Source organism: Tamandua tetradactyla, chromosome 10 (genome assembly GCF_023851605.1).
Source record: "Tamandua tetradactyla isolate mTamTet1 chromosome 10, mTamTet1.pri, whole genome shotgun sequence".
Lineage (NCBI taxonomy): Eukaryota > Metazoa > Chordata > Mammalia > Pilosa > Myrmecophagidae > Tamandua > Tamandua tetradactyla.
In genome coordinates, this window is record NC_135336.1 from 92,370,977 (window position 1) to 92,394,219 (window position 23,243).

Here is a 23,243-nt window from a genome sequence, read left to right on the forward strand (position 1 = left end):
CTGAAAGGGAATGCCCAACAGTAACCACTCCAAGAGACTCATATGGGAGTTAGTCTCAAGAGTCCTAGAACATCTTTTCTGTTACATCCTATCCATCACAGAAATCATTAAGGCTAGCCCAGATTCAAGGGGAACCAGAACCCATTTCTCAACAGAAGGAGTGTAAAGAATTGGGGGCAGTCTTTAATCCACTATAAGCAAGAAAAATATATCAGATGGCAATATATGCTCCAGAGAAAACTGAAACAGGAGGGGAGGCTAGGAAAAGCTGGTACCCAAGGAAGGATTGCAACCTTAAATAGAGTGGTCAGCCACGGCCTCCCCAAGGTGACCTTTGAAGAGGTGAAAGTTGGAGAGATCAAGCCTTGAGGATCTCTCAAGGGAGATCCTTCAGGGAAGGAGCATTCCCATATCAAGAACAGAAAATGGCAAAGGCTCTGAGGCAGGAGGGGACCTGGGATATTCAGGGAACATCAAAAAGGTTGTCCTACTGGAAATATATTTTTTCTCCTAAATTGGAAACCACAAATACACTCAAACACCCTGTCATGGTCAGGTTCACGTGTCAACTTGGCCAAGTGGTGGTACCTGTTTGTCTGGTTGGGCAAGTGCTGGCCTGTCTGTTGCGATGAGGACATTTCATAGAATTAAATCATGATCATATCAGCTGCATCCACAGCTGGTTCCATTTGTAATCAGCCAAAGGGGAGTGTCTTCTGCAATGAGTTATGCTTAATCTCATCACTGGAAGCCTTTTAAGGAGAATTCAGGAGAGACAGGTTCTTCCTGCTTCTGCTGGTGAGCCTCTCTTGTGGAGTTCATCCAGACCCTCCATCAGAATCGTCGGCTTCACAGCCTGCCCTGTGAATTTTGTACTCTGCATTCCCATGGTCACGTGAGACATTTTTATAAATTTTATATTTGCGAGTGTTCCCTATTGATTCTGTTTCTCTAGAGAACCCTAACTAATACACACCTCTACCCCAAATTAGAATTATGGACAAAGAATATGAAAAGGAAGAGGAAATTCAGATGGCCAATGAATATGAGGAAATATTAAATTCCACAAGTCATTGGAGAAATGCATTGAAAAAGAACAATATAATACTATTCTATATGTTTTGAATGAGCAAAAAATCAAAGATTGATATTCAGAGTGTTCAGGAAGAATGTAGACAAGCTAGAACTGTCACATGCTGCCAATGGAGGTGAAAATTGGGTCCAGCATTTGGAGAGCAACTTGGTAAGGATGAGAAAAGTTGAAGATGCTCGCAAGTCAAGTCATAATTCAGCAGCTCCTCCTTCTCAGCAATCACCTGGAGAAACCGCCCACAAGGAGACATGTATTAGGAGGCTTTCGACATTCCCTGGTCAAAGTTAATATAGACAAAAATTGGAAAACACCTGTTTTGGTTTGTTAAAGCTGCCAGAATGCAATACACCAGAAATGGATTGGCTTTTACAGTGGGGATTTGTTAGTTTACTAATTTACAGTTCTAAGGCCATGAAAATGTCCAAATGAAGGCATCAAGAAGACATACCTTCTCTGAAGATAGGCTGCCAACATCCAGGGTTCCTCTGTCACATGGGAAGACATATGCCAGCACCTACTGGTCCTTCACTGCCAGGTTTCACTGCTATCAGTGGCCTCTTCTCTGAGCCTCTGTGGGTCCTTAGCATCTCTGAATGTTTCTCTAATCTCTCTCTCTCTTTCTCTCTCTCTCTCTCTCTCTCTCTCAGTGTTTCTGCCTCTCATGAAAAGCTCCAGTAAAGGATTAAGACCCCCTTAACTGAAATAACCTAAGCAAAAAGTCCCACCCACAATAAGTCTGCACCCATAGAAATGGATTAAAAATATATAGTCTTTTCTGGGGTATATAACACTCCAAACTACTATACCACCTAATACCAATTGACAGGAGATAGGATAAATAACATTGTAGTTATGTGTATATACATGTGTATAATAACTAATAACACATTATGATTATAATGCACGAATCAGATATTCTACCTATGTCAATATGGATTAATCTCTAAAATGTAATGAAGGAAAAAAGCAAGTTGTAAAATTACACATTCAGTAGAACTTATATTGTGAATTACCACTATACTATCATAATTACATTTAAAATTATAAATGAATTTACTGTTATTAATTATATAATTAATTTTCATTAATTTTTAAATGCAAAAACCCACAGTATATTGTTAAAGGAGATTCCCATGTGTGGGAAAGTTTAATTGCACACTGCAATTTCAGGATAGTAGTTTCCTGGGGGAAGGGGAATGGTGAGATAGTGGAAGATTCCAACTCTATTCATAAAATTTTAATTTTTTGTTAGTATTTAAAACAAATATGGCAACATGGTTTATGGACCTATAGATTTTGTCACATTTTTCTCTATATTTTTCTGCATATTTGGACTATTACATAATTCAATTTTTTAAACTATCTTTTTGAAAGGTTACTATGCTCTTAGTAAAAGATTCAGATAGCAAATGACTTCATTTTACCACTCAGGAAAAAAAATCCATGTTAACCTTTCAGTGCCTAGCGGATGAGTGCTTTGTTGTGTCCATATACCCATATGCACACACTTGCACAAGCATGTGCATGCACATACACGCAAACATACACTCCCACACTCATATGGACGCTGCTATACATTCTCTGTGTGATAACCACTGCAGGCACTCTGGATGGGTCACAAGGACGTACCATCTCCCCTCTCCTCTTGGGCCTGTTTCGGGGCAAACACCCACCCCCTGTAGCAGTGGGACAGGGACAAGCGCAGCTGAGGAGGGAAAGGAAGGTGACAATAACTCCACACTCTGGGTGCTTGGAAAGAATTTCAAACATCTTGATTCAGTAGCTTGAACAACGTGGTCATCAATCAAGGACTATTAGTGGTGGCAGCGGGAGGTGGGAACCTCTGGGTCACCGGCACTGCAGCCACAACAAAGCAGGTCATAGAAATGACCAACATATGCAGAGCTGAACCACCACATGAGCCCAGCGTGGAGCAGACACATCGTCACTTCGTCAAAATGCAGCAGTGCTCTCCAGGTTTGCCTCCTTGCAGGAGAGCCTGTACCTCTAGGATCTCTCTCTTCACCAGGCTCTTCCTCTGGGTCTGAAACATCCATCCGTCTGCATCTCCACTGCATTCTTGGACCACAAGCCCAAGTCTCTCCCATCTGGTGGCCAGACTTCTTGGATGGGTGGCCACGGTCACTGCCACCAGTTCCCCCTCTACATTCACCTTCTCTGGATCCCTGCAATTAGGCTTCTGTGCCTAATTACTGAAACCATCTCTTCAGAAAACTTCAACCTGCAGTGACCAGTGTCATATTCCCCCCTGGCTTCTGTGACACTCTGACTTCTGCCACTCCTGATCTTTTTCTTCTTTCCCTTTTTGCATTCTCCTTAGGACAAATATGCCCCTGGGTCTGCCCAGGACTGCCCCAGTTTTCGTATGGAGAGTTCCACATCCTGTGAAACGCTTCTGTCCCAGACAAATCAGGATGGCTGGTCACCCCATGTGCCATCCTGAAGCTCTTCTGTACCCCAGAAAAGCCGTGTTCTTTTTCCTAATCCAATCTTATAGGAGCAGATCTATTGTTAAACAGATTGTTAAACAGATCTATTGTTAAGCTTTTGATTAGATTGCTTCCATAGAGATGTGACCCATCCAATGATGGGTGTGGCCCTTTGGTTAGATTACTCCATGGAGATATGACAGGCCTGATTGTGGGTGTGCCTTTTGGTTAGGTGGAGATGTGACTTCGCCCATTCAAATTGGGTCTTGATCAATTTACTGGAGATCTTTAAAAGGGGAGACATTTTGGAGAAAACACAGTTGCTTCAGAGCTGACACAGACAGAGGCATTTGGAGATGCAGAAAGAAAACATCCCTGAGGAAGCTGTCTGAAATCAGAAGCCAAAGGACCAGCAGATACCAGCCGTGCGCCTTCTCAACTGACAGAAGTGTTTGGACACCATCGGCCTTTTATGAGTCAAGGTATGTTTCTCTGGATGCCTTAGTTTGGACATTTTTATAGCCTTGCAACTGTAAATTTGTAACATACTATTAAACTTGTAGCATAATAAATTCCTTTTTAAAAAGTCGTTCCATTTCTGGTATATTGCATTCAAGCAGCAATTAACAAACAAATACACCTTGATTCTCCTCTTTCCTCAAACTCCATAAACAGAAGTGCCACTAAAGCATATCTTAGAGAAAATTAGAAAAGGGCTTTTCCATGTGACCCACATGGATCCCAAATTGAGCTAGGATCCTTGGGCAGTGCACAGCTGTGTTAACTGTTCATGATGTCACTGTGTGGAGTGACTCTAGACTCAACCTACAGTCCCACAACTCATTTCCCTATCCCACCTCCACCCCCACAGTCTCATCCACTTTCCCACCTTCAGATATGTCCCAATGATGCTTCGATCATCTCTTTCTAAACATTATCCTTTTCATTCTCCCAAGTGTCCATTACAAATTTGCCACCTGCCTAACAAACATTTCTGTGTCAGTGATCTGCTATGTCTTCAAACACTTTATGTTTGAACTCATTCTCATCCTCTCCCACATCCCTGAAAATGTCATTCCCTGCATCTATTTGTTCCAGAAGGCATTCCTCCCCTTAATATTCTGATGCATCCCTAAGTCCTATTGATTCTTTCTTTAAAATATGGATCAATCCCACCCTTACATTTCCACAGCTACTGCCCTCAGATAGCCTGACCTGTCATATCTGGCTGTCAAAAAAGCCTCGTGGATGCACACCCCAATCCCTCCCCTCCTTTGCCTCTCCATTCCACCTTGCCTACCACGACAAGCTGACTGACCTGCCATCCTTTGTCAAAACGTGCAGCAGAACCTTTTAATGCTTTCCCAGTGTCCTCCTTAGCCAGTCCCAGCTCCCAGTCTAGCCAGTCCCAGCTCCCCTCTTCCTCTTTGCAGTCCCTCCTCGATTTGATCCTGTGGAATTTAGGTTTTCATTCTTCCCAATGAGACCCACTTCCTCTCCGTACCAGAAACATACCAGACTGTTTCCGTCCTTCGTGCCTTTGCTCAATTTAACAACCAACATTTTGTAAGTGCCTGTGCAGGTCAGGCATTGTGCTGGCAGCGGGAGGCAAGAAGGCACAAGACTAAAAAGAATTTTTTCAAGAACGCTTTTATTTGATCACCATCTATTTTATGAAAATCTATTTTCAAGTAAGATTACATGTTCCTCTACCAAATGCTTCATTACAAAATTTAATAAGGACATTTCACTACACAGCTTACCTAACACTACTAGAACACCTAAAACATCTCCATAATCATTTCCTAGTATCTTCCAGTAGCTGATCCATACTGAACTTTCCCTAATTCCCCCCAAAATGTACTGAAGAGCTGCTTTGTCTGAGCCACATTAGTTCCTGTTCCTGGTTATGTCCCTTTTATTCTAGAACAGACCCTTCTTGTAGATGACACCGCTTTGATGAAAACAGCAAACATTTGCTCTGTGTTTATTCTCAGCTGTCCGGCAGGTGGGGGGCACGAATCATTAGGGAGCCGTTATTCAGTCAATGGCATTATGCCAGAGGTTGGCAAATGTGTGCATGCAGCCCACAGAAGGACACCCTGGAGGGGAAGTAAGAGGTCTGGGAAGGGGAGACCAGTGGGGCTAAGGGAGTCATCATAGGAAAAATGCAGCTAAGCTGAGTCTTGGAAAAGACATGGGAGTTTGCCTGATAGACACAGGGCTGGCATGGGCCAGGCAGGGATGGAACAGTTACACTTCTAAATCTAAAGGTGGAAGGGGGGTTGGGGGAGGAAGATATGGGGGTTCCTGCCGGAAGAGTGACCCAGAAGATGCTTCCAGAAAGAGCCACAGGGGATGTGCTGTAGACTACATGGGGGCCAGATTCTAAGGGAGCCACCCCAGAGATTGTCCTGTAAGCTGTGGTGAGAGGAACACAGTGTGGTTTGCTGCTGTAAATATCCCTCTAGTGTGACTATAAATTTAGAGTGGAGGGTGGGGGGAGGTGCCACTGGGTCAGGAAAATGGGTGGAGTGCTGGAGCAAGAAATATAAAGCTGGAAAAGATTTCCACCACTGAAAACTTCCAGCATAGAAAGGAGAAGCAGGCACACATGGTTGGGTGTGTGTGAGTGTGCTATGGATCCAAGAATAGAGCTACAGGGCACGGGGCAGGGGGTGGTGGTGTTGCAGGGCCCAGAGATGTCACATGCCTGGGTCATGCGCACCCAGTTGTTGGAGCTGGGACTTAAATTCCAGTGTCCGATTTTAAATTCCAGGGCTTCTCCCAGCACACCTGGAGTGACTCATGGGCAGCTTCCTCCCAGAACAAATGACACAGCAGAGCAGGGAGCTTTGTCTGCCTGGCTCTCCCTCCCCAGTGCCCAAATTGTGCCTGGTTCGTGGTAGGCACACAGTCAGTCTTCGTGCAATGAGTGAATGAATAAATGATGTGAAATAGGGCAGCTCTTGCACACATTTTCACGATGAACATCTGTGTCAGTCATCGATGTGTTGCCTCTCAGCTCCCAGTGCACCCTTCGTACAGGCTCTGTGATAATCGATGGGATCCCTTTATGCATTTCTCTTTTCAAATTGACCATGCATTCAGCTTCCCCAGGACTAGGCTCTGGAGGGGCATTGCTGGGAGGGGCTGGGGGGCTGCGTCAGTAGCGTGGGTGTGAGGACATCTGGGGAGCCAGCCCTGCCACCAGCCTGGAACGCGGTCCCTCTGGGGTCTGGCAGCCTGGCTCTGGCCATGACCTTTCCACAGCCCTCTTGACGTAGAAACTGAAGCCCTCCGTGGCCTGTGCACAGCCATTTGTGACCCCGGGGCTGCAAGCCCTGCCGGGCCCCGGCTCTGACTCCCCTTCTTCCATCTGCTTTATCCAGGAGTTTCTGGCCAGCTCTGACCTGGCTAAACTTACCACACTCCCCTGCTATCTGCTATCCACACATCTTCTCCAACAGGTCTGAAACCCGAGTTTGTCCTTCCGGGGTCCTTAGACCTACAGCACCATGCAGAGTTTCCTTACATCTCAGAGTTACTCTTTTATCACAGTTAATAATACTTTATGTTAAACTTTTCCCATTAGTCTACTGAGTGGCTTGTCTCCTAATCGGAGCCAGCTCTGCTGAAATGCAATGTCCTTCCAGTCTTTTTTTCTTCTCCATTTATATAAATACAGGCACCAGTACATTGAGTGAGTAGCCTTCAAATAGTGCAATCAAATGCAGCTCTTATTTTTCTCACAATCATCTCTGCAAAGCTACTTCTGGGCATGATTCTTTCCCAGGGTGAAATTCTGATCAGGCCCGCTTTGCTTCACCGCTCCCTTTTAAATTTGAAAAAATGTCCTCCAAACACTTCAGCTACCAAAGAAAATGTCCTGTGAAATAAATTTAAAAGTTTTTTTTTCCTGAAAAAGAAACAAAATACAACTTTCAAATTGAATGTGAAGTTAGAATGTCCTCTGCCCGCAGCTTGGGGAAAGGTCGGCTTCTCCTGCCATTGGCTGGTGGCAGCTCCTTCTGTTCCCAGCCACCTGCCCCATCCGGTCTGGTGACCAAGTCTTGGGTTGGAGTGAGAGGAGGGAGGAGGCGAGGGGGCAGGGAGGGCAGTGCTTCTTTGGCATTGTTCCCAGGTTTGTGTCCTCCTGCCGGGACAGAATCGACCTGGCTCTTTCTCTACTGCTAGACACATATGACTGCCCTCAGAGCCCTGTCCCCAGAGGTTAGCCCCCACCTGGACTGTGGGATGCCCACCACTCCTCTAGGTGGGTAGTGGTCTCACACTTGATCCCTGTTAGGGGTTGTTTCAGACTGCCCAAGCTGCCAGAATGCAACACACCAGAGACGGATCAACTTTTATTAAAAGGGGATTTATTACGTTAACAACTTATAGTTCTTCAGAGGAAAGACAGCTAGCTTTCATCTGAGTTTCTCTGTTACATGAGAAAAGCACAAGGCAACATCAGCTGGCCTTCTCTCCTGGTTTCTGGGTACCACTGGCCTTCCCTGGGGCGATTTCTTTCTGCCTCTTCAAATATCTGGGCTGAGCCTTGAGTGCCCATATGAGGGATGCTGAGCTGCTTGGGCTGTGCTGTGTTGAGCTCTCTTCTGACCTCTCTGTTTTAAGCCTCCAGCTAATTAAATTAAACATCACTCACTGCAGAACGCACTCCCCTTAGCCGACTGCCGATGTAATCAGTCATAGATGAACTTCACATGCTAATGATTCAAGTCCACAGCAACAGAACTAAGGGGCATCATCACCTGGCCAAGTTGTCAGCTGAACCCAACTACCACAGAGCTTGAAGCATGTACTCCAAAAAGATGTGGTGCTGTCGCAGCCCCTTAGGCCCTCAGTTTTTGGAAAAGGGTCATTGCAGGTGAATGAGTTGCATATTGACCTTACTCCAATATAACTGGTGTCCTTATGAAAAGAGAAGATGCCAACAGACAGACAGTGGGGAGAAAGCCCTTGGAGATGGAGCACGTGGAGACTGGAGTGATGTGTCTACAAGCCAAGGAATGCCAAGGATGGCCAGCCACCACCAGAAGCTAGAAGAGGCCAGGCAGGATTCTCTCCTACAGGTTTCAGAGGGAACTCAGCCCTGCTGAAGCCTTGGCTTTGGACTTCTGAACTCTCAAACTGTGAGACAATGAATTTCTGTCATTTTAACCCATGGGGTTTGAGGTATGTGATTACAGCAGCCCTAGGAAGCTCAGACAGGTAGGATCAGCATGATCCATGTGAGGACGGATAGTCACAATGCAGAATGCAGGTGACCCCTCTTGCTGGCTTCTTTGCTGACCAATCCAGCTTTCTTGCACTGTGCCAGTTCCTCTATGTGGGGTTCCTTTCCAGGCATCATAAACCAGTTCCTCCACCCCTCTCTGCAGGGAAATTATAAATGTAAAAACATTTTTTACAATGTGAAGGAAAAAATCAAGGCTACTGGAATGCAGCTCAATGGTTTCAGGTACTTCCCTCCAGCCACTTCAATACACCATAAACTAAAAAGGGATATCTATATAATACGTAACAACAACCTCCATGATAACCTCTTGACTCTGTTTGAAATCTCCCAGCTACTGAGACTTTATTTTGTCTCATTTCTCTCTTCTCCTTTTGTTCTCCAGGGGTTAGGTCCCATGTTGCCAGGAAGATTTACACCCCTGGGAGTCATGTCCCATGTTGGGGGGAAAGCAGTGAGTTTACCTGCAGAGTTGGCTTAGAGAGAGAGGATACATCTGAGCAACAAAAGAGGTCCTCTGGAGGTGACTCTTAGCTACAATTATCAGTGGCTTAGCTTCTTTGCAGGAGTAAGCTTCGTAGGGGTGAGCCCCAAGATTGGGGGCTCAGCCTAATGAATTGGTTGTCTCCACTGCTTTCGAGAATATCAGGAATTGCCCAGAAGGGAAAGTTGAACAGTTCCTCCTTTCTCCCCAGTACCCCAAGGGGACTTTGCAAATACTTTTGTATTCTTTGCCCAAATTACTCTGGAATATATCAAAGCATCAATCACACTAACCTATATAAACCAACATGATCTCACACCCTGTTCAAGATTCCATGTAATTATGATGTTCAAGTAAACTGACCATACAAGTTAAATTAGATAATATGCTACCCTAAATGTAAATTTTGCACCAAATAAACATCTCTTCCTTTGGTCTTGCACAGAGGTTGAAGTTTGAAAATATGAAACATATCATTCTTTACCTAGTATTCTAATTTACTTTAGTTCTATCCAGATCAGCTTCATTCATATCTCCAGATACGAATTCAATTTTTTTAACAGTTGCTGAATGCTGAATTTATAGCTTCAGTGCTCTGAGTCTCAGGTGTCATATATATATCCAAAGTTTCAGGGAACAACCAGGTTACATACAAATAGCGCAGTATCTCAGAATTTATAAATATTAGTTACAACTCCTGTATGTGCCTGCTATAAGAGCTTACAGTCTAGGGTCCTTTACAATAGACCCCAACCTGATAACCTGAGCTCTTGACTTCAATTCTGAGTTTGTATATTATAGTTAATCCATAAGCATGAGGCACGATAATATTTGTCTTTCTATTTCTATTTTATTCAACATACTGTCCTTAAGGTTCATTCGCCTAGTTGCATATCTCACAACTTCATTCCTTCTTGCAGCTGCTCAGTAGTATGTTGTATGTAAACACCACAGTTACCCTTCCATTCCTCAGTTGTCGTACCTCTAAGCCACCTCCATCCACTGCAAATCTGGAACATTGCTGCCATAAACACGAGTGTGCAAATGTCCATTCATATCCCCACTCTCAGTCCCTGCCGGTATATGCACAGCAATGGGTTTCCAACATCATATGCCGACTCCACCCCTAGCCTCCTGTGGAACCCCCACACTGCCCTCCAAGAGCATTTCCTCTCATTTCCCTACCAACAGTAACTAGGCACATCACTTTTTCCACATTTTCTCTAGCACTCATTTCTCTCTGTTCTTCAATTTTTTTTTTTGTATGCTGTATGGTGGCAGTCACATTGTATTCTTTTTCTGTGTTACTATCCCATTACTGCAGCACCATTTGTTTTTTTTTTTTTCAAGGAAATGCATGGGTCAGGAATCAAGCTTGGGACTCCTGCATGGCAGGCAAGAATTCTACCACTGAACTACCCTTGCACACTTTCTCTGTTCATTTTTAAACAATTTTATTCACACATCATACAATCCAACCTAATAGACATGCCTTCACCACCATAATCTATATGGAGACATTTTCTTTTCTTCCGCATAGAATCCCTACCCTTCTTCCATGCCCCTTGCTTGTTTACATTTAGTTTTGAATAGCCTTGATTTTTAAGGATGATTGTATGACTATATAGCGATTACAGTGATCGTGTGATTGTGAAAACCCTATAGCTGATGCCCCCTTTATCCAGGGTATGGACAGATGAGTAAAAAGTAAGGACAAAAAAATGAATAAGTAGGGGAGATGTAAAAAAAAAAAGGGTAGATTGCAATACCAGTCATATATGAGAGGGAGGGGTAAGCGGTATGGAATGTATGTTTTTATTTCTTCTTCTGGAGTGGTGCAAATGTTCTAAAAACTATCAAGGCAATGAATACACAACTATGTGATGATATTTGTGAGGCATTGATTGTATACTTTGGACGGACTGCGTGGGCTTGGAGATCTCTCAACAAAAATATTAAAAAAAAAAAAGTTAAGCTCTCTCTCAGATCTCACTGGAAGGGTTTGAAATGTGGTAGGCTGAGCTAGGTTCATCTCTTGTGCTTAGTAGGGAGGCAAAATAGAAATCAAACTACCCAGGGCTCATTTGTGTAACCAAATAAGCAGGAAGGAGTTTAAGATTTTAGCATCTGTGCCATATGCTGGAATATATCATCTTGGTTGCACAGACTATCTGGAAGCATCTAGGAATCTGTGTATGTTTTTATGTGGAACCAGTGTTAAGCTGAAGGCTGCAATGGTTCTTTACCAGGGATGGTTCAAAATCTAGTGTGATTATGTTACAGGGACTTCACAAGGCTTTTAACCCTGGTGGCTTCTGACTGTTTCATTGAAAGATTAAGAATCTTTCCAATAAGGTGAACCAGGTGGAAAATGCAAATCTGTTTCCTGAGGTCCGGGCCAATCTGACCAATAATATGTCTGCTCAACCTACATCCCTTTTTCTGAGGTTAAGCTTAGAAGAAAACCAAGTCCATACTCCAACCTTACAGTAGCAACGCAGATGATTTGAATATGATGCGTCACCAGATCCTGTTCTAATGTTCCCTCCTAGGGACTGTAAGATGCATTGATTTCCCTTGAGCGGTGCTTGGTTTTAATGCCGTCGCTATTTACCTCTTGGGTCAATATGTCTCCTTACATTTAATTATGTATTATAAAGAATTGGTCATAGTCCACATTGACTTCTGCCAATGTGCTGTTTCCAGAAGCTTCAACTATAAGGCAATTTGTTCATCTGCTGCTCAAAGAGCCAGGAGCACAAAAACAAAAACACATAATTAACCAATCTCTCCTGAACACACTATAGAGAACTCAATATACAGAATGAACAAGGGATTTGCCTATAAATTTTTCCTTTTGTTTAGAGCAATTTCAGGATCGTGGCTTTAACTATGATTCTAACTCTTCAGCAAATGGTTGGTCCCATGTGCAGGACATAAGCAGTGAAAGTTATTTTTAAGCAAAGGACGTTCCGAATGACGTGAACACATTTCCCATCAAGGCAGCCCTGGGGAAAAGGGTGATGTGATGCTTGAATGATTCTGTTATTGCTCAAAAACTTCTTGAAACTCTTCTTTTGGCACTGATTTTATGACCATGGCACATTCTATGAAACATCCACAGTGACAAATTATGCATATCTTTTGAGGACGGATTAGCTTTTTGAAAACAGTTAACAATCATCCAAAAACAAGTCCAGTGAATGAAACAGATGATTAAGCTGACTGAAACCATCTGGGTGACAAAAGTGAAACACCACGTTATAAAGTAATAAAAATGGCATGTGCGTGTGCACGCGTGTGTGTGTGTGTGTGTGTGTGTGTGTGTGTGTGTGTGTGTGCATACGTATTCACAAACTAATTCTTCAAGGTCATTCCAAAATAGACATTCTAAAATGTTTGACCAATAAATGTATTTTCAGAAATTAAGGCTCTGGGGGACAGAGGATGATTACTTCGAAGGTTAACATTCATTTGAATTTTTAAGTTTTGATATAATCATTGAAAAAGTCAGTTTCTTTACTGATTCTAAAAGGAAAATTGATTTCGGTGAATAGAATACCAAAATGACAATGGCTTAATGAAATAGAAGTTGGTAGCTTTCTCATGTAACAGTCTCCAAGGCTGGAGTGGGGAGTCTTTTCCATGAAATCCTCAGGAGCCTAGCTACCTTCCAGTTTGTTGCTCTGCCATCCTGATCATCACTGTAATCATATTTTAGAACATTTGCATCACTCCAGAAAAAGAAATACAAAGAAAAAAGAAAAAACTCACACATCCCATAGCCCTTAGCCCTCCTCCTCTTATTGACCACTAGTATTTCCATCTACCCAATTTATTTAACTCCTTACCTTATCCCCACTATTATTTACATACTTATTTTTCCTTATTATTATTATTTTTTTACCAATATGTCCATACCCTGGATAAAGGGAGCATCAGACACACAGTTTTCATGATCACACAGTTACACTGTAAAAGCTATGTAGTTATATAATCATTTTCAAGAATCAAAGCTACTGGATTACAGTTCAACAATTTCAGGTACTTCCCTCCAGCCAATCCAGTATGACATAAACTAAACAGAGAAATCTATATAATGCATAAGAATAACCTCGAAGAAAATCTCTTGACTCTGTTTGAAATCTCTCAGCCACTGACATTTTATTTCATCTCATTTCTCTCTTCCTCCTTTTGGTCAAGAAGCTTTTCTTAATCCCTTGATGCCAGGCCCTGCTCATCCCAGGATTCCTGTCCTGCAAGGGCGAATTACACCCCTGGGAGTCATGTCCCACATGGGGGAAGAGGGCAGTGAGTTTTCTCTCTGGCTCTGGGACCAGTCACCAAAGGCCCCAGGTCGGTTCCATCTTGTTACTTGGAGCTGCCCACAGCCCTTTTCTCCCCCTCCCTCCCTCCTGGGTGAGAAGGGAAGGAGGGGAACCCACTCTTCAGGACTGTTCCTTTGAGTAGGAGTGGCAGCCAAGGAAGCAGGCCCAGGGGCACCCATGATTTCCTTTACTGCTTTTTCCCCTCATCAGACAATCCCCTTAAAGAGCCCCAGTGGCTAGCTGTCCCTGAAAAAAACCACTTCTTTTGCTCCCTCAGTCGTTCTGAGGGTGTGTTAGAGGAAAATCTTCCCAATGGTAAGAAGACTTCAGAGGCCGGAAGAAGAGAGAACACCACACCCAGGACCCTGTTTCTGCTCATTTCACTCGCTGTTGCTTTTGTTGACATCAAAGTAACTCTGGAATGTGTCTTTCCCTCCACAGACTTGGTCGTCGTTGCCTTCTGGGTGGGCCTGGCTGCCTTCGTGGTGCTTCTGTTCCTCATCTTGCTGTACATGTCCTGGTCAGGCTCCCCACAGGGGAGGTAAGGAAGGTGGGGTGCCGGGTGCAGGTGACTCAATACAAGGGGCTATTAGTCATGTAAAAGAATGAAGCACTGACACATACTACAACATGGATGAACCTCGAAAACATGACGCTAAGTAGGAGCCCATCATGAAAGACCACATTTCTTATGGTCCCACTTATAAGAAATGTCCAGAATAGGTGAATCTATAGAGACAGGAAGTAGACTAGTGGCAGCAAGGGGCTAGGAGGGTGACAGGGGAATGGAGAGTGATGGCAGATGGGCAGCAAGTGTCTTTTTGGAAAGATGAAAATGTGCTAACATTAGATTATGATGATGGTTGCACAACTCTGTGAATACACTAAAACCACTGAATTGAACACTTGAAGTGGGCAAAATTTAGGGTATGTGTATGAAATCTTTATAAAGCCATTCAAGAAAAGGAAGCCAAAATTACCTCATGCACCAGTTAAATCTTGCCAACAAGCTTACCAGGAAAATGAGGACTTCACCTAAGACATCTGGGGCTGTTACCTCTTACTGAGTGCCTGTTGTGTACCTTAGCAGCTACACTGGGGGTAGAAATTATGAGATCCAAGTGTCAGTTCAGCCTTAGCTCAGTATGTGTTAATTCTACTGTGCTAATTCTCAATTGGCCTGCAACATCCATTCTCCCTCCAGCCACTGCCACCCTAATGCCCATTCTTACAGAGAGCCCATCACCCCTTTTGCCCTGCCATTAGCTGATGGGACCAGGAGAGGTTACTTGATCAAAAAAGGGCCCTTCCAGAGGTTAGCTGTATTAGTTTGCAAGCTGCCACTACACGATACACTGAAACTGGAACAGCTTTTAAAAGGGGAATTTAATATGTTATAAGTTTATAGTTATAAGCCTATAAAAAAGCCCAAACTAAGGCATCCAGGAAAAGATACCTTAATTCAAGGAAGGTTGATGGGTCAGGAACACTGCTGTCAACTTGGCAGTCCCATGGCTGGCATGTTGGTTCCCTCCTCCTGGGCTTCATTGCTTTCAGCCTCTGTTCCTGTGGGGGTTCCTCACTTTGCTTCTCCAGGGCTGGCTTTAATCTCTTGGCTTCCTTTGGCTCTCTTCAAGTTCTGGCTTACTTAACATCTCACAGTGATGTCTGCTGGGCTCCAATCATCTCCAAATATCCATGTCTCTGTTCTCTGAAGCAATAACCTCCAACCGTATACATCTGCTCTGTTGGCACTGAGGTTTCTGTCCTTTCTCTCTCCAAAATGTTTCCTTTCTTGATCCCACTAAACTAATCAAGACCCACCCGGAGAGGGTGGAATCACATCACCATTTAAACAAAAGGACACACCCACAATTGGGAGTGCCATGTCCTCATGGAGATAATCAAATAAAAATTCACAACATACATCATTGAATCAGAATTAACTGAAAAAGCCCCTCCACAAGATTGAATCAGCATTAAAACATGTCTTTTCTGGGCTACATGATATTTTCATACGGGCACACTGGCCAATGCCTTGATGTACATGGCCCAGCCAAAGAGCTGGGGACAAGCAGATTACAGTCTTTGGAATGCGGAATCATGAAAATGAGACGTGGGTCCAGGAGGCTGTGGAAGCTTCTCTGAGTGGTCCAGAAGGAAAGCAGCAACGAGGAGTAAGCACAGAGACCAGAAGAGCTGCTCAAAGAGGCAGAGATGAGGGGCCTCAAGGCTGGCCCCAAGCCCTGATGGGGTCCCAGTGCCAGTTCCCTTGGGGATCCAGTAGATTTGTGAGTTTACAGAGCTACCTCGGAGGGACCTCTGCTTCTTCTCCACCCCACCCGCACTCCCTCTGCCTATAGCTCCTCACCCACAGGCCAGAACTCTCCTTGCCATTTCTGGTTTCCTCTAGCAGTCATGGAAGTGTCATCCTTTTCTTACCATTTTTAGAACTCACGTGGAATTTCCACAGGTTTTTGCCCCCAAGGGATAGCTGGGGGATGAAGGGATGAAATCACCTTTCTGCTCTGCCCTTCTGAGGTAACATGTAGGAAGTCCAGTGCTAGGGACAGTTTCCATGGACAGTCAGCTTCCTTGATGGTGGAAAGCTCCCAGCTCCCTGCTGAGGGGGCTTGTACTGTCCTCAGGTGCCACCCAGTCTGGCTCCAATTGGTGGCACTGCCCTCCTGGGCTGCAATTTCACAGGGTGCTGCACACCCTGGTGGCCCCATGGCCCACTGAGGACAGTGCATTCCAGTCACTTGGTCAGAGGCATGGAAAGCTCAGTGCCATCAACAGATGCTCCAGGTTAGGAGAGGGTCCCCAGGGAGTCACTCATGTCCTGCTGAAAATAAGAAAAAGAAAAAAGAAATGCAGGGCCACTTCCTGCTGACATTCTTGGAAGGAGGGCTCTGCTCCCAGGCTCCCTTCTTGGTGGCTCTTTACTCATGTTAGTACTCGAGCCACATTCCAACAGTGTCCCCAACTGAGGCAGCAGGGCCTCCCCGCATCTCCTCCTGATGACAATCTAGGAGGCTAGCATCCTGTTTTACCGATGGAACTGAAGTCCGGCAGGTGGGGTGGAGCTCACACCAGGTAACCATGTCCACTGCCCCCAGCACCTCCTGGATTGGAAGGATCCATCCAGGGAGGGCAGGTTTCTGTATCAGATACAGGTGGGCTTGAAGTGCGGAGATGGAATGAGCTGCACTCAAGTCCATGGGTAAAGTATACACACCCACACTGTCCTGTAAATGAAGTTTCACCCTCATGAGCTGGCAGTGACCCTCCCCACCCTGGGTTCTCTGCTCATGGGGTCTTCCCCATGGACCAGGCAGGCAGGAGTGGGCGACCGGATAGACAGTGAGTAAGGATATGTTCTCCGGCAGGTTCCTTTGACGCTGCCTCCCATTCTGCTCTGTCCACAGGAACCAGCCCCAGCTCCACCAGACATGCTGTGGGGACAGATCCTCAACTCCTGCTCTGGGTCTGGAGACACCCCACGCACCTGAAGGGGCCCCAGGATCTTCCCAGGTAGAGGACCAAGGGAGCAGGGGCAGCTCTGCCCCTGACCAGCGGCTGGAGGGGGGCCCTGCTTCACCCTCCAGGCCCACCTGCTCTGCACTGGGACTTGGCCCACAGGAGGGGCTGCCCCGGCCTCAGCAGACATCAGGGATAAAAGCCTGGGGCCTTCCTGAGGCAGAACCTCTCCATGGTAGTATTGACACCAGGAAATTACACTCAGAGCTGAGCCAACTGGTGAACGAAAACCAACTGGACACACACTTGCCTTTTCCATGCCCATTTCCATGGAGCTGAAAGCACAGCTAGACCAAGAATAAGGAGACTGGGCAGGCCACAGTGGCTCAGCAGGCAAGAATGCTTGCGTGCCATGCCAGAGGACCCAGGTTTGATTCCCAGTGCCTGCCCATTTAAAAAAAGAAAGAATAAGGGGACTAAAAAAAAAATGCACTTATCAAAGGCTTGCAGACACTCTTGTAGCATAGGAAAATTGTCCCGAATATTGCTGATTTTATTTAGCAGTTAACGAACCTGCTTATTTATAATTTATGTTTGCTTTGTGAATGGTAGGAAAATAAAATATATATGAATAAAGACTTTCAAAAACTTTGCTAATTTTTACTATGCCACTTTTCCAGTTAAGTGGTTGCTTCTGTAATGTTTCATGGACCCTGAGCTTCACTTGGCAGTCTGTTACTTTCTGGGAGAGAGCCCAGGAAAGGCCTGTGAAGTTTCCCTCCTCCCTCCACTGAGGCCCCTGCTGACCAAGAAGGGCCAGTGTCTCCCCTGTGAGAGCTGGGCCACTCCTCCATCCTCCCTAAAGCCTTTGAAAGACAGAGCCCAAGGAGGACTCTGCCCTGGAGGGGAACGGCCAATGCCCACCCCAGCCAAGCCACGTAGGTAGGGCCTAACCCTAATAAGGGAAACAGCCTTGAAAGGCTGTCACAGCACATCTTAAGCTGGTAGAAAGAGTCGCATTCTGCATATGACTTTATGTGACCCCTGATCTAAGACCCCTGAAGGGTCTTGTCCCCAGTTCCCAATTGCCCTGCCCAGGTGGAGAGGACAGCCTCACACTAGGGGACACATCAAACCTTCACCACCACAGCATTCCAGCTCAGAGCTGGGATGGGCAGGGGGCGGTTATTTTTAAAATAACTGTGTTTCAGTTTGCTAAATCTGCTGCTAAATCTAAATTTGCTAATTTAGAACTAAATTTACATTTCTAAAGCTGCGAAGAATGTCAGTTCAAGGCATCAATAGGAGGATACCTGGACGCTGAAGACAGGCTGCTGACATCCAGGACACCTCTGTCACATGGGAAGGCACAGGGCCGGCATGTGCTAGTCCTTCTTTCTGGAGTTCTGTTGCTTCCAGCTTCTGGCTATGTGCTTCTCTCTTTTAGCTTCTATCTCTCCAAGTTTCTCTAGGTGTGTCCTTGTCCCTCAGCTTCTCTGGGGATTTTTATGTGTGTTGAGCTTCTCTCAACTTCATTTCTTTTAAAGGACTCCAGTAAAAGGCTTAAGACTCACCTTGGGTAAATTCCTCAATTGAAATAACCTAATCAAAGGTCTCATGCACCCACAGGAATGGATTAAAATGACATGGCCCCCTCTGGGATACATACAAGTGGAAACTACCACTTTCTCCCTGTGACCTGGGCACTTACAATATTTATAGCTTAATGCTCTCCTGTTATGTCTGCGTGAAGAAGATGTATGATTTCTTCTCCATGGGATGAGACTCTCCTCCCAGACCCCAGGTGACTGAAGATTCTATGAGGTGAGGGCCAGACTCGGGCGGGGTAGGTTTAGAAGACAAGTTCCAGACTGATGGGCCCGGGAGACAAGGAAGAGGGAGTAAGTTTTTTAAAACGTGTCATTTTACTGAGCTGAATCCCAGCTCTTGACTGCTTGTTACCATTTGACACAGTGTATGTCTTACTTGGTTTTGCTGTGTGTCACCCACAAGAGCCTGTGCCCCAGGAGGGAAGGAATTTGGTTTTGTTCACTGCAGAGAGGAAGGGATGTCACACTAACTAGTGGTGCTTGGACACTGAGGGTAGGAAGGCCTGATCACTGGGAGTTTTCATTTCCTGGCTGCTGAAACAAATACACAATGGGTTGCCTTAACAACAGTAATGTATTGGCACGTGGCTACAGAGGGTAGAAGGCTTGCTTCCTTCCAGGATTGAGGTTACTTGGCTTTTCCATCACATGGTAGCACCTTTTCCTTTTTCTCCATGTTCTGCTGACTTTCAGTTTCATGCTGCAACCTGAGGCTCCACTTTCTAATTCCAGTTTCCTTTGCTCATAAGGACTTCAGCCATATCTGGGCACAGCTTAACTAACAACTTCTTCAAGGGTCTATTCACAAATGGGTTCATACCTGCAGCACCAGGGGTTGGGACATGACTATGCCTTTAATGGGGCAGATGATTCAACCCCCAACAGCTGATCTGGGGCACTGGGGGCAGGAAAGGTATGAGCAGTGGGCTTCCTGGGCAGCTGCCTGACAACCACTCCTTCCTGGGATTGGGGGTGGGGTGTTCAGGTTAACAGGGTCTGACCCTACCGGAGTCAAGCAGGTAAATCCAGTTCTCTCCCAATCACTGAGACTTAACAGTCCCGTGAGATCCGGAGGCCATTATGATACAGCCTCATCATGGAAACCTACCCTTAGTGGTCTCCCATAGGCATGGGATTCTAGTGATATGTCCCAGGACAGCCTGCTGCCCATCTCCTTTTCTGCATCAGCTATTCAAAGTAGCCTGTAACCAAGGGAATTGCAATGTACATGCAATGGAGAGTGTTTTAAGTTTGCAAGCTGTACCAATAATTAGCTGTAAAACATTTCAGAGTTTGGTATGGGTTACAATTTCACAATTCTAGGTTTTCACTTCCAGCCGCTCTAAGATAATGGAGACTAAAAGATATATCAATATAATGAATCAGCAATTATACTCACCTGTTAGACCCTCCATTCTCTGTATAACTCCACCATCACCTTTCATTTGGGCATAGCCTAAAGAGTGGGAGAAAGACCAAGGGTGTACATGACTTTTCTTTTAAATCTTTTTTTTTCCATTTTTATTGCTATACAATAAACATATCATACAATAAATAATTTTAAAGTGTACATTTCAGTATTTCTTAGTACATGTTCTGCATTGATCACCACTATCTTATTCCAGAATATTTTACCACCCCCAAAGTACACCGTATTCACATTAACAGTTACTTCCCCTTTCCCCATGTGCTGGTTTGAAGCTATTATGTACCCCAAAAAAGCCATGTCTTTGAATCCTCATTCTGTACTGCTGGGAGGAATCTTTTAAAAAAATACTTTATTGATAAGATTTAACATACAAACATTCCATACATGGTGTACAATCAGTGGCACACAATATTGTCACATAACTGTGTATTCATCACCATGATCACTTTTTTTTTAGCATTTGCATCACTCCAGAAAAAGAAAAAACTCAGATATACCATGCCCCTGACGTGTCTGTCCCTTTCACTGACCACTACTATTTCCATCCACACAATTTATTTTAAGTTTTGTTTCCCCTATTATTGTTTACTTTTTATCTATATGTTTTACTTGTTTGTTCATGCCCTAGATAAAGGTATCTGCCTCAGACACAAGGTTTTCACAATCACACAGTCACACTGTAAAAGCTATATCATTATACAATCATCTTCAAGAATCATCTTTAAGAAACAAAGCTACTGGGACACAGCTCAACAGCTTCAGGTACTTGCCTCTAGCCACTGTAATACACCATAAATCTGAAAAGGGGATCTCTATATAATGTGTAAGAATAACCTCCAGGATAACCTCTCAACTCAGTTTGAAATCTCTCAGCCACTGACGCTTTATTTTTCCTCATTTCTCTCTTCCCCCTTTTGGTCAAGAAGGCCATCCCTGGATTTCTGTCCCACATTGCCAGGGAGATTTACACCCCTGGAGATGTGTCTCACGTAGAGGGGGGAAAGACAGTGTGTTCACTTGTGATGTCGGTTAGAGAGAAAGGCCACATCTGAGCAACAAAACAGGATCTCTGGGGGTGACGCTTAGAAATGATTTTTTCGTTTCTTTCCTACCTCCCCTTTTTATTGTATAATATAACATATATACAAAACAAAGGAAGAAAAAAGCAATAGTTTTCAAATCACTCTTATACAAGTAGTTACAGGACAGATCCCAGACTTGTCATAGGCTACCATACCATCATCTCAGGTATTTCCTTCCAGCTGCTCCAGAACACAGGAATAAATATTTTTTTATCATCGCAATAGAATTCTTTCCTTTTTGGTGAAAAGTAACATATATACAAAAAACTAATAATTTCAATGCACAGCACTACACTTAGTTGTGAACAGATTTCAGAGTTTGGTAGGGGTTACAATTCCCCAATTTTAGGTTTTTACAACGAGCTCCTCTAAGATACTAGAGACTAAAAGAAGTATCAATTTAATGATGCAGCAATCATATACGTTTGTTAAACCCTACCTCTGTGTAACTTTACCATCACCTTTGATCTTTCTATCCCTCTCTTTAGGGGTATTTGGGCTATGGCCATTCTAACTTTTTCATGCTGGAAGGGTTTGTGAGAAATATGGGGTAGGGAGATGGAACTAGCTGATGTTCTGGAGAAGCTGGGCCCCCTAGGTTTCATGACTTATCTGGTCCTGGGACCCATCTGGAGGTTCTAAGTTTCTGGAAAGTGACCCTAGTGCATGGAACCTTTGTAGAATCTTATATATTGTCCTAGGTGTTCTTTAGGATTTAATGGAATGGTTTTGGTTGGGGTTTGGTAAGTTTTGATGAGTAGCAGAGTCTAACTGAAGCGTTCATAAGAGTGACCTTCATGGTAGCCTCTCAACTCCATTTGAATGATCTCAGCCATGATACTTTATTAGATGCACTTCTTTTCCCCCTTTCAGTCAGGATGGACTTGTTGATCCCACGGTGCCAGAGCCAGACTTATCCTTGGAAGTCACCTCTCATGCCCCCAAGGAGTCCTTCACCCCCGGGATGTCATCCCACATAGTGGGGAGGGCAATGGTTTCACTTACAGAGTTGGGCTTAGAGAGAGTGAGGTCACATCTGAGCAATGAAAGAGGTCCTTCAGAAGTAACCCCTAGGCATACTATAGGTAGGCTAAGCTTCTCCACCTTCATAAGCTTCACAAGAGTAAGCCTCAAGATCAAGGGCTTAGCCTATTGATTTGGTGCCCCTAAGTTTGACACAGTATCAGGATTCCCTGTGGTAAAGTTTAATAGCTCCATATTTTTCTCCCATCCCCAAGGGACTTTGCCAATACTTTTTGATTATCTGCTTAATATATTCTAGGATGCATCCAGGCTTACATTACACTATACAGGACTAAAGGACCTCTTTCTTATATTGGACTCCCAGTGTTTCAATTGTTCAAAAGAGCTGTCCAGACAGGTTGAGTTAGATTATGTACTACCTAAAATTTAGGTTGCAGACAAAATAAACTTTCTTTCTTTGGTCTCAAAGAGTAGGTGTGGTTCTAAAATATAGACGATGTCTTCCTTACCTCTGTGTTCTGAATTACCTTAATCCCAACCCGATCGCCTTTGTCTTTATCTCTAAATACCAGGTTATACATATATAAAACAGCTTCTCAAAATCCAGAAAGAATAATTACCACTCCAGACTAGTATAAATCTGGTATAACAGCTTAAAATCTAGGCCCCCGTTTTCTTATAAGCATTTTCTAAAGGAGACCACACAATAATTGTTCTTTTGTTCCTGGCTTATTTTGCCTCACCAAATGTCCCATAGGTTCATTCACATACCTGCATGCCTCACGGCTTCATTCCTTTCTGTAGCAGTACAATATTCGATCAAGTGTATTCACCATCATTCACCAATCTACTTTGTAGTCAGTGCATCCTTCAGCCACCTGCATTCATTAGGCATCATGTATAATGCCCAAAGTCCACAGTCCATCAACATTCTCCATTTTAGATAATTTCATTGTTTCCTAGAGAAAGATAACCAATACATACCCTCACCAAACAGGACATCTAAACCTCTCCTTAACTCTTGTCCCTCCCCCCATTATTTA

General features: G+C 44.3%; 1 long non-coding RNA gene across 9 annotated transcripts in view; it reads right to left on the reverse strand.

The window, feature by feature from the left end:
• The window catches only part of LOC143648606 (uncharacterized), an 88,290-nt gene that overhangs the window by 6,511 nt on the left and 58,536 nt on the right, over positions 1–23,243 (reverse strand). For 4 of the 9 annotated variants that reach the window (XR_013158664.1, XR_013158660.1, XR_013158658.1 and 1 more), the window contains 3 exons: positions 22,972–23,159; positions 20,105–20,161; positions 589–16,460 (listed from right to left, as the gene is read on the reverse strand). This is a non-coding gene — a long non-coding RNA (uncharacterized LOC143648606). The remainder of the gene's footprint in view (positions 1–588; positions 16,461–20,104; positions 20,162–22,971; positions 23,160–23,243) is intronic. The other 5 variants (XR_013158661.1, XR_013158665.1, XR_013158663.1 and 2 more) reach the window with 5 other exon arrangements.